Below are 10,608 nucleotides of genomic sequence, written 5' to 3'. Positions count from 1 at the left end.
CTCAACTTTCTTGGTTCCTTCTCCCTCCATTCCTACTCTGTGTTTAACATCATTGTCTGAACTTGACTTCACATATTTGTCCTTCTGAAACTATCCTAGAGACTTAGCCCTGCAGAACATGAGCCTCTTTTTGTCACTGTCCATGAGGTGCGTATATGAGCAGTGGCAGCAGGGGTGGGGAGGGGATGGCAGTGGAGAGGGAAAGTACCTGGTGTAGGTAGAATGGGAGGAAACAATCAGCTGCTCAAGTTAGACCGAGCTCCGCTGTGCTGTGGCTTCGGAGGAACAAGAGGAAACTTACTTTCCAGACTCTGTTCAATGGCAGTAAGTCACCTATCAGGCATGATTCTCCATAACATGGGGGATTAGTTAGCATGGTTTAGTTAAGTAACACTGGTCCTGAAACCTGGTTTACATTTCTATTAGCATTGTATATTAACTGTAATTATATAAAGTACAAACTTTGCTGCTAGCTCTTCATTCCACAAATCTCTACATACATAACAGAGACCTGTCCTGATAGATGACCAATCATGTCGCTTCTTTCAAAGCCTGTCAGTGATTGGTCACTGTACATCTGTTGCTCAGTTCATGCACAGACAGTAAAGCCTGTGATTGTGTTGCCTTCTTGTCTCCTAGTGATAAATCCACATGACATTTTGGTAAAATGGATAATCAAAAGAGGAAATTGGCAAACAAATGTGCAAGTGCAACAAAGAAAAGTAATAATGCTGGAAATAAAATTCAAATTAAACATTCATAGAGATATAAAAGCAATAGCAGATGTGAGAATCTTGATATTGTCACTTTAGTGAGACTATGTACATCAGAGTTGCTTAGATGAGGCAAACTTATAGTCATAAATGAGGAAAGAGGTTGTGACAAACAGGATGAAGGTGTCCCAGAGGAAATGCTTAATACTGGCAAAACACTTCACAATAAAGTCACTCTTAGAGATACTTCCTGACACCAAAAGAGCCAAAGACAAATGTTGGAAGCCCTCAGCATATGAGCCCAGGAGAGGAGAGCTTGGAGGATAGACTACCCATTTGGTTTTATGGCTGTCCCAATAAAAAAAATCACAACAGCATGATGAACCTCATGAACTGGGAGTGCACCATTGCAGAAAGAAAGGAAGTCTTGGGAAGGAGGCTTGTTTGATCTATAGATGCTCTTGGGAGATGAGAGGTGATCCTCACCTCTGAAGTGCAAATTTGAACCACCATTATTTCACCCAAATGTGTACCCTTCAGGCACTGTGTGCCTGCCCATCCTTGAGGAAGACAAAGACTAGAGGGCAGCCATCATGATTAAGCAGATCTTATTATGAATATAGGAACTTCTAAATAAACCAAATATCCAAGATCAAGCTCAAGCAGAGGCCTACACAATTTACTGCCAAAACAGAGTAGAATACGTGTGGAAAGCAGGACCAATAAAATGGCATTGGTCTGATCAAGGTGGCACAAAGTGTATAAAACAAAATGGAGTCACTCATGTCAACCAGGATGGCTGCCAGTCAGCCTTGACACTTTGGTTCAAGAGGGAAACTATTTAAGTCATGCTAGACACACCTGACAAGAAGACACACCTAAGATATCTGCACATGTTATCAGAACAGCCATGTCTGTAGAGTGGGACCACCATACATAGGTTCCTGAGAAAATTCCCTATTTGGCGTCAAGGGTGCCAAGACATTTATCAAAAGACCCAGAAGGGTGGAGCACACCACTTCCAAGGTATGGCTGAGGCAGGATCCAGACCACTGCTAAGAGAGCTGAGCTCCACACACCAGAGTGCTGCTCCACTCCATGCTGATCTCCTTTGGGCATCGGCCACCGGAGGGTCTGCCCAGCTCGACTGAGGACTTCACCTGCCCTGCTGCCCACTTGGATGTGGAGATCCTTCCTTGCAAGATGCTGATGACTCCTTTGCCCACCGTGCTGCCTCCTGGACCTACTGACTGAGATTCTGGGACTCAGCTTTGTTATTCCCCATTGATTGCTCTGTGTGTGTGTTGTATTTCTCTTAGACTGTTAGAGTGTGAGTAGGATATTAATGTATGTTGATGTTCTACCTTGAATGAACCTGCCTTCAATAAAAGCTGAGTGAATAGCATAGTTACTGTAAGTGACTCTTGTCTATTCCTTAGAGCTGAGATGCTCAGCAGGCAGCTAGCTGAACAGTTGCCCAGCTGACATAGGGAAGACTATATCACAAACAAATGCTCCCGACAGTATAAAAAAAGGACTGGAGCATAAGCCAAGAAGTTTGCACCCTCATAGGCAGCAACCTGTAGCGACATCAAAAGGAAGGGATTGTTTTGGCAAGAACTTGCTTACAACATTTGCAGATCTAGCATTGCTCTATACAATTACTAGTCACCCAGGGGAGGAAGGCGGGTACCATTTTCCATTTCCACCACTGGTACACAGTTCTCCACTTGCTGAATTGCCCAAGTTTTCATACAAGGTCTCATACTTCAGTCTTTTGTACTTTTTATTATTATGTAAAACTTGCTTTTATTTTAATATTGATGTCAGTATTTCAACTGCTGTAAAATTATAAATTTTGATACTTCTATCAGTCCCTGAGGAGCTAGTTCCCTTTGCTCATGGGTGCAGGCGTGCTTCCCACTGTCAGAGCTATGCATAACCTCCAGCTGGCTGTATGAAAAAGAAATCAGCCTGTCCCCTGCCCTCATGCTTCTGTCCTTCTCTCTGCAGAACCCTGGTTGTATTGCCATGAACTCAGATGCAAAGTCAGCCAGCCTCTTGTTTCCACATCACTTCCTTTGTGTTTATACAGCTTTCTGTTTTTGTTGCTGTTTAGAGTAAATAAACCATTTATATTTAAAAAAAAAGGCAAGCACTGTTCAATCTACCTTTGATAATTTTTTACAAAGAAATAAAACAGAATTTTTAATGTTTGTAATGTTTTACATTACAATGTATTAATATATTAGTGTTGCCATTTTTTCATTTCACCATGCGGTGCATTTATAACCCATATTGACATAAAATGTAAGAAAGTTTCAGTGTTTGACAGAAAGCTTTATAGGCCATGAAACAATCTTAAATTCTCCTCTTCAGGATGAGTGTTAGCAGGGTTTCAGTCACATGGTCATTTTCAGTCCCCCACTGTGGCACAAAGCAGGGAACTCAGCGAGAATCTGTGTTGGCTCCTCCCTCTGTCCCATGGGGGTTGCAGTTCCTGGTTTTTATGTATTTTGTCTTAGAAACTTGTTTTGTTACCTCAGGCTATTCTCTACAGCTGTTAAGTGATTTCAAATGCAATCATTTCATGGGAATAACCTGGTAGAATAGAGGGATGGGATATGATACTCAGTTCCTTTCCAAATTTTCCCTATTAGCTAAAGACTGGTTTACAGTCATTTCTTAAAAATAGCAATAAGACTGTAAACTAACTCTGAAAAATTAGGAGATTAAAGAAATAACTACTCATTTCTGCCATACACTGCTTACATCTATTTAAAGGGACCATGGAAAAGAACATTAAAATGATGTGCAGATTTTTAGGGCTATCTCACTCAGTGGGAAGAGTGGGTGACAAAACACTATACAATGCAATTCCATTTTCAGAAAATACACATATATGTGTACATATGCATATATATGTGCACACATATATACACACATACAATGCCTGCATATGGGTACATAAGTAACCATAATGAAGGATATAGTAAAAATGTGAATGGTAGTTATCTTTGAGTGAAAGAATTATGGAAAAATTTTTTTTGGTCTTTGTGTTCTCTGATTTGTCTGCAAGGGGCATGTAATGCCTTTATAGAAAGGCTCTTTCAAAAAAATTCTCTCTTACATTTACATTTACCTAATATTCTAGTAACAAAATGAACACTGAAGTAAGCATTAATTGTGTGTTTTTTTTAACTCTCTCTACCATTCAATTCACTTCCCTTCCAATCATACAGTGAGAACATTTCCAAATAGTCTAGTAAGGCATCCCTGATAATGCTGACTCTCTGGGTGGTGGGGGAATGTATCTATCTATCTATCTATCTATATCTATCTAGATAGATAGATATAGATAGATAGATATATTTATATTTATTTTTATAGATATATTTATAAAGATAGATATACACATATATCTATATATACATATACACAGACACATAGATATACATATATATACACATATGTGTGTATATGTATATATGTATACATGCACACACAATGAAATGTTCCATTATCAGAGGCAAGGCACATATCAGTTTAGAGGCTCCCCAGGAAACTCAAAATTCAAAAGCCTCTAAGAAATTTTCTTGCCTCTAACTTTTAATCAGTTCAGCCCCAGGTGATGCCACACCCAGGCAATTCTGCTGGACTGAAGAAATCATCTGTGTCATGTAGACAGCATTGCCTGTGTGTGATTAATTGAAAGTAGTTGACAAAATTCAAATGGATAAATAAGTCAGAAAATGGTAACCAAAACACATATGTTTACAATCTTCCTACACAGTCACATAAACATCATCTGTCAGGAAAACAATGCCTTCTGGATTCTCTCTCATATTCACACACTTAATTAAAACAATTTAAACTGTTTAAACTTTGCACCAAGTCCTACACTTGGCACTCAAATTCATTTTTTTATTTAACCCTCACAGGAGCCAGATAAACAGAATGCTATTTATTTTCACTTCATAGATTTTACATGAAATTGCAGCTCAGAGACGTTGAGTAACTCATCCAGGGTGAGGCACCAAGCCCCTAATAATAACCACTTAATGAACAGGAATGCGTGGTTATATTTCTGGGTTTTCTGTCTATTCATTTAGAACTATACTTGGTTTAAAAAAAAACTTTCATCTGCAAACAACCAACAAAATATGACATAATAACTAGTTGTAAAACAATCAAGTGACTGTGTGTGAAAATGTGTTATAGAAAACCTCATGTAAGTGTATTTATTTCATTAACTTATATAATTGCCAATTGCTTACAAGAAGGCAACAGGTTTTACTTAAAGCATGAAAGATTTAGCACTGTTTTTAAAAGTAGCTTTGGATAAAATTTGACAAAAATAATGAGAAACACTAAGGGGCAATTAAAATAACTTTTTAGTTTTACTAAATAAGGAGAATTGTTTTGCTGAACCAACAATGCTATTTTAACTAGAAATCAAATGAGGACAGCAGACTTAACAGCATCCTTTTTAGACAATTCAGTGTATCTCTCACCTCCTCAAATAGACCAAATTCTCTCCTGGTTGAGAATTCTTATTGAAGACATTACTCCTGAATTTCCATAACCCTCATTCTCACTCTGATTGTTGGTTATCACTGCAGAAGTTCAAAGCCCTCGCCTTTTTTTTTCACCTTGGCCTTCCATCTCTGACCTTTCAAGTCTTCCTGAAATCAAATTGCCAAATCCTGTTTTCTCCTTGTAATCCTCCTAATGTAATTTAGACTGACAGGGCTGAGCTGCAATTCTCAATAATATGTCTGCAGATGAAAAGAAGAGTGGCCTGAGGGGCACTCCAGACAAGTTTCCTGTGGGACAAACCAGACTAGAGAGGACCCATCCCCAACCCTGGGTGTTGGCGCCACAATCACTCACTACCCATTCGCAACTATGGTTTGCTCCTGGCCTCCGGTGCTGGGGCTCAGGCTGCTGATTATATGAAGGCAGATTATTTTTATTAATAACAATAGCCAGTATTTACAGAGTGCTTATTATGTGCTAGACACCTTGCCAAATGTTTTATATGACTTTATAGTACTTACCTAATTAAATTATATATCTATGTGCTTTCTAAGCTCAAGGAGATTAGTGGGCTTACTTGGTGATTAAGAACAAAAATGTCACTTTGTTCTCATCTCTCCCTCTTTCTGTCACTAATAAAGTTTTATTGAAGACCTATTATGTGTTTATAATTGCACTAAGTAAAGATCTCACCTTTCTGGAAAGATAATTTCTTCAGAGCAGAAATACACAAATAAGTAATATAATCTAAATATATTAAGAAATATGGTATGATTCCCATACCATAAAATTCAGCTTCTTCCCTGGCTGGTGTGGCTCAGTGGATTGACTGCTAGCCTGCGAACCAAAGGGTTGCTGGTTGCATTTCCAGTCCAGGGCACATGCCTGGGTTGCAGACCAGGTTCCCAGTAGGGGGCGCAGGAGAGGCAACCACACACTGATGTTCTCTTTCTCTGTCCCTTCCCCTCTCTAAAAAAATAAATAAAATCTTTTTAAAAATTCAGCATCTTAAGATGTACAACTTAGTGATCTTTAAGTATATTTACAATGTGCAATCATTACCATGATCTAATTCTAGAACTTTTTCACTACCACCAGAGAGAAACCCTGTACCCATTAGCAGTCCTTCTCTTGTCACCCTAGCCCCTGGAGCCCACTAATCTAACTTCTGTCTTTATGGGCTTGCCTATTCTGGGCATTTCAAAGAAACAGAATTATATCAAAAGAGATTGAGAAATATGTAGAAAGTAATCATATTTAAGGAATGGGGCCTATTTTAGTAAATTAGAATAATCTACTGTCTCCTTCATTATCAGAGTTCTGTATCAGGTGGTCTGGAGGAAAACTACTATCCTTGCTACAGAGCCATCCAGAAAGATTCAAATAACACCCAGGTGTTAATCACTCTCACATTCAGTCCTATGTTTGACACCATCCTTCCAGGCTATTTTTCTGCCCAAGGTCAGCTGCCACTCACACAGGTAAATTATGTTTTGAAGCATATTTATGAATATGTATAAATGATAACATATGAAACACCAAAAAGAAAATTGCATGAGTTAAGAGTCCATGTTGAACCAAAAAAATCTACTAAATAAACACATATATGCAAAGAAAAATGTTAAGAGGGAATGTGACATAGTATTAGAATAATTGGAGATTTTATTTTTGTCTATCACACTATATTGTGCAATTCTATAAATATAGCCCTTTAGAAATTTTATTATAACCATAAGAAGTAAATATTTTATACAAATTAAAATCAAAAGAATGATTGTAAAGTCTGCTTGGCATAACATACCACTGTTGTTTTATTCTACAAGCTAATGAGATTAAACAGTATGGTTGTATTATTTTCAAGTGATTTTTTTGTTGTTGGAAATCCAAAAGAAAACAAAGGGAAACAGGTTTTTTTTTAAGTAGCAGTCCCTAAATCTAAACAGGTGCTACTCACTATTTGGTCATCAGAATTGAGTTCACAGAAGAACAACCGCTTACTAACCACCTGTTGAAAAGGAGAAAGATGACCGGCTACTCACAGTAATGGTTTCACACGCTCCTCTTTTGAAGACTATCCTTCCCAAGGTCTTTCTTCTTTTCAACTTCCTTGAAAAAAATGTAGAATCTTCTCCCTGTACACACATGCCATAAGAATTCATATTTTAAAAAATATATTCAAAATATTAGAAGGGCTGAGGCTGGTGATAGAAACAGGGAATGATTTCAAACAGAAAACTTTTTGGAGTGATGGAAATGCTTGGGAACTCATTGTGGTGGTGGATGTGTAACTCTATGAACTTACTGAAAATTGTTGAGCTGTACACTAAAACCAGTAAACTTTATACTTGAGTAACACTCTTTTTAAAAAGTGTAATTGCACCCTGGTTGTTGTACCTCAGTGGATTGAGCTCGGGCTGCGAACCAGGCATCGCAGGTTTGATTCCCAGTCAGGGCACATGCCTAAGTTAAAGGCCATGGCCCCCAGCAACCGCACATTCGCACATTGATGTTTCTTTTTTTCTCTCTCTCTCTCCCCCCACCACTTCCCTCTCTAAAAAATAAATAAATAAAATCTTTTAAAAAACAAATGAATAAAAGAAATACAAAAAAAAATTTTTTAAAAAGTGTAATTGCATTGGATAGAAGAAAGAATTACTATTACCTAGGAAAATGTTTAAGGAATTCTGAAAGCTATTAATGAATCGAGATTGTATTGAAAAGAGGTATCAGACCAGCAGGCTCAGCTACATGATTTGGAAGGCCCAGTGCAAAATGAAAATGCAAGCGCCCTTGTTCAAAACTCATTGAAAACTTCAAGACAGACACAGAAGAACATTTAACTGAGCACAGGGCCCTCTGAGTGCCAGGCTGGGTGGAACTCAGAAGCAGCTTTTTAATTTCCACAAAATGAAAATGCTGAGTTTTTTATTGGAAATGCATTAAATCTATAGATTAATTGTGGGGGAGGGGGTGGGTTGAGATCTTTAAATGTTTAATCTTTCCATCAGTGAATAGGTTCATCCCTTTGTTTATTTTTTATCTCTCCATTTATTTAAATCTTCTACAATTATCTCAATAATGTTCTGTAGTTTTCTTTCTTGAGACTCTTCCTAAGTTATTTGGTAGCTTTTGATGCTATTTATAGATAGTATTTTTAAATTTAATTTTTTTTAATGTTATAGTACTTCATAGAAATAAAATTAATTTTTATATTGACCATACCTTTTGACTCTGGGAATTTTCTACATAAGAAATATATTATCACCTAATAATGGCAGCTTTACTTATTCTTTTCCAATATGCTTTCTTTTTCTTATCCTACTGCTCTGACTAGAAAACTACAGTACAATGTTGAATAGAAGTTGTAAGTGCAAGAATTCTTGCCTCATTCCTGATCCCACACATTTTCTAGGATATGCCTAAATCAACTTATTAAACTACATTATACAGAATTCCAAAGTAGTTGTATGATTTGACTTTTCTGATAGCAGTGCAATGGTTCTGATGGAAACACTAAGCATCTTTATACATTTAGACCTGTAAGAGTCTTTCAAAATATTTTCTCTATTTTCCCTTTTATTTCAGAATTTGACCACTGGGAGAAAAAAAAAAAACTATTACAGTGATTTTCTTCTGAGAATGAAATGAGACTGGAGAGGTGGCGGGTGGGGGTGGGGTAGGGCAGAAAGCAGAATTCAGAAGAAGATACTTGGTTTCTCTGATTGTTACATTATTTATATGTCTAGAATATTCTTGGGTATTATTTGTGAATATTTTTTAATTTCCTAAGAAAATAAATTAGGGGAAGAAAAATAAAATAGAAGTATCAAGCATGAAACAAGCATGAAAACATTAAAATTACTTAAGTCTACCTAAACAAAAATGCATTTTCACTCGACAGTGTCTTGGCTAACGTCACAGAAAGCAAGATGGAGTGTGGGGAGGAACCCCACATACCTGGGTATGACTGCATCCTCAGGCCGTCCTCATAATCTGAGGCCGTTCTTCACTGAATCCCAGGGGGCTATGTCAGAGTAACACAGAAAGAGTCCAGGATCTTTGACTTGTACTTCATCTGAAGTTTTTGTTTCAGCTTTTTTCAAAGTATTTGGATATCCCAATAGTTATCTGGATCTGAATGTTTATTTAAAAAAATTAATTTTCTTCCCAATGAAAATTACATAGTGATTTTTCACTAATGCAAAATCATATTTTGTCTTTCTTTTCCTATATATTTTGGGGAAAAAACTAGTACGAATCTAGAAACCAAAAATTGTTTAATCTTCAAAATGTCACTCAAACAAAATCGTGTTCACATCTTCTCCAATTTTTCACTTGCTCTGAAGCTCTCTTCCAGAACACAGAGATTTTACTGGAGGATACTGGAAAGCTTATCTGTTGACATGCTGTTAATTCTGTTTTATCAGCATTGTTTTCTTTGGTGCAACAAAAAAACAATTGCATGTTTTCCCCTTTTCAGTCCAATTTTTGTTACAAGTTTTATGTACTTCTCTTCCTTGTTGAAAATTTTCTTTTAAATAATGCAAAGTTCTTATATAAACCTAAATGCAATAACGAGGAAAACAGTGCTTGAGTGGATTTTCTGAATCCTCAGCTTGACAAACTGGATGTAGGGCTGGCCTTCCAAAGAGGGAGGACACCTGACCATGTCCTTTAGGTGTGATCCTATTTCTAAGTCATCCCTGCCCACACTTGTGATCTACTGTTCAATTTTGAAATGACTCCATGTTATATGAGAATAGAGCATGTCATTTCATGTAGTGTTGAAGAGGGAACCCAGCTGGGCTGAAGAAGAGTGGGTCTCAATCCTCGTTAGTATCCACTATTCAGCTATATAACTGAGGCCAAGTTTAACTTATGGAGGCCTCAGGTTTCTCACCTGGAAATGAGGCATTTGAATTAGATGACTATTAAGGGCCTTTCCAGGACTAATAATCTATGTGAAGCTCAGAAAGGAATGTTCTATTAATTTCTTAATGATTCAGTTTTAAGTTGTGTTAGAGAGGGAGAAAGAAAAGGATGTTAAATACTTTTGTATTTGAAACCAAATAAAACAGGTAGATGAGAACATTGGTATGTAGCAGTAATAAATTTTGTGACATCTTATGTTCAAAGGAACTGTTTGAAAGGATGCCGAAAGTTTGTTTTTTCCCCTTCACTCCTGGGCTTCCCGTATACCCCTCAACTGCTAGAAACACAGGGAAGAATGGAATAAAATCTTTAGCAATTGATTTCAAACTGAGTTTGTAAAACCCTAGAGTTTTACAAATCCCTTCAGAGGGTCTGCAAATATTTGATCTGAATTTCACTTTGAAAGATACATTTGTATATTTTG

General features: G+C 37.2%; 1 pseudogene; it reads left to right on the top strand.

The window, feature by feature from the left end:
• Positions 1 to 988: 988 nt before the first annotated feature.
• Positions 989 to 2,285, top strand: LOC123824916 (annotated as a pseudogene).
• The last annotated feature ends 8,323 nt before the right edge of the window (positions 2,286 to 10,608 follow it).

Source organism: Phyllostomus hastatus, unplaced genomic scaffold, assembly GCF_019186645.2.
Source record: "Phyllostomus hastatus isolate PE091 unplaced genomic scaffold, TTU_PhHast_1.1 phas_contig_58, whole genome shotgun sequence".
In the NCBI taxonomy this organism is placed as follows: Eukaryota; Metazoa; Chordata; class Mammalia; order Chiroptera; family Phyllostomidae; genus Phyllostomus; species Phyllostomus hastatus.
The sequence above is the reverse complement of the archived record's forward strand: the minus strand, read 5'-3'. Positions and strand labels throughout refer to the sequence as shown.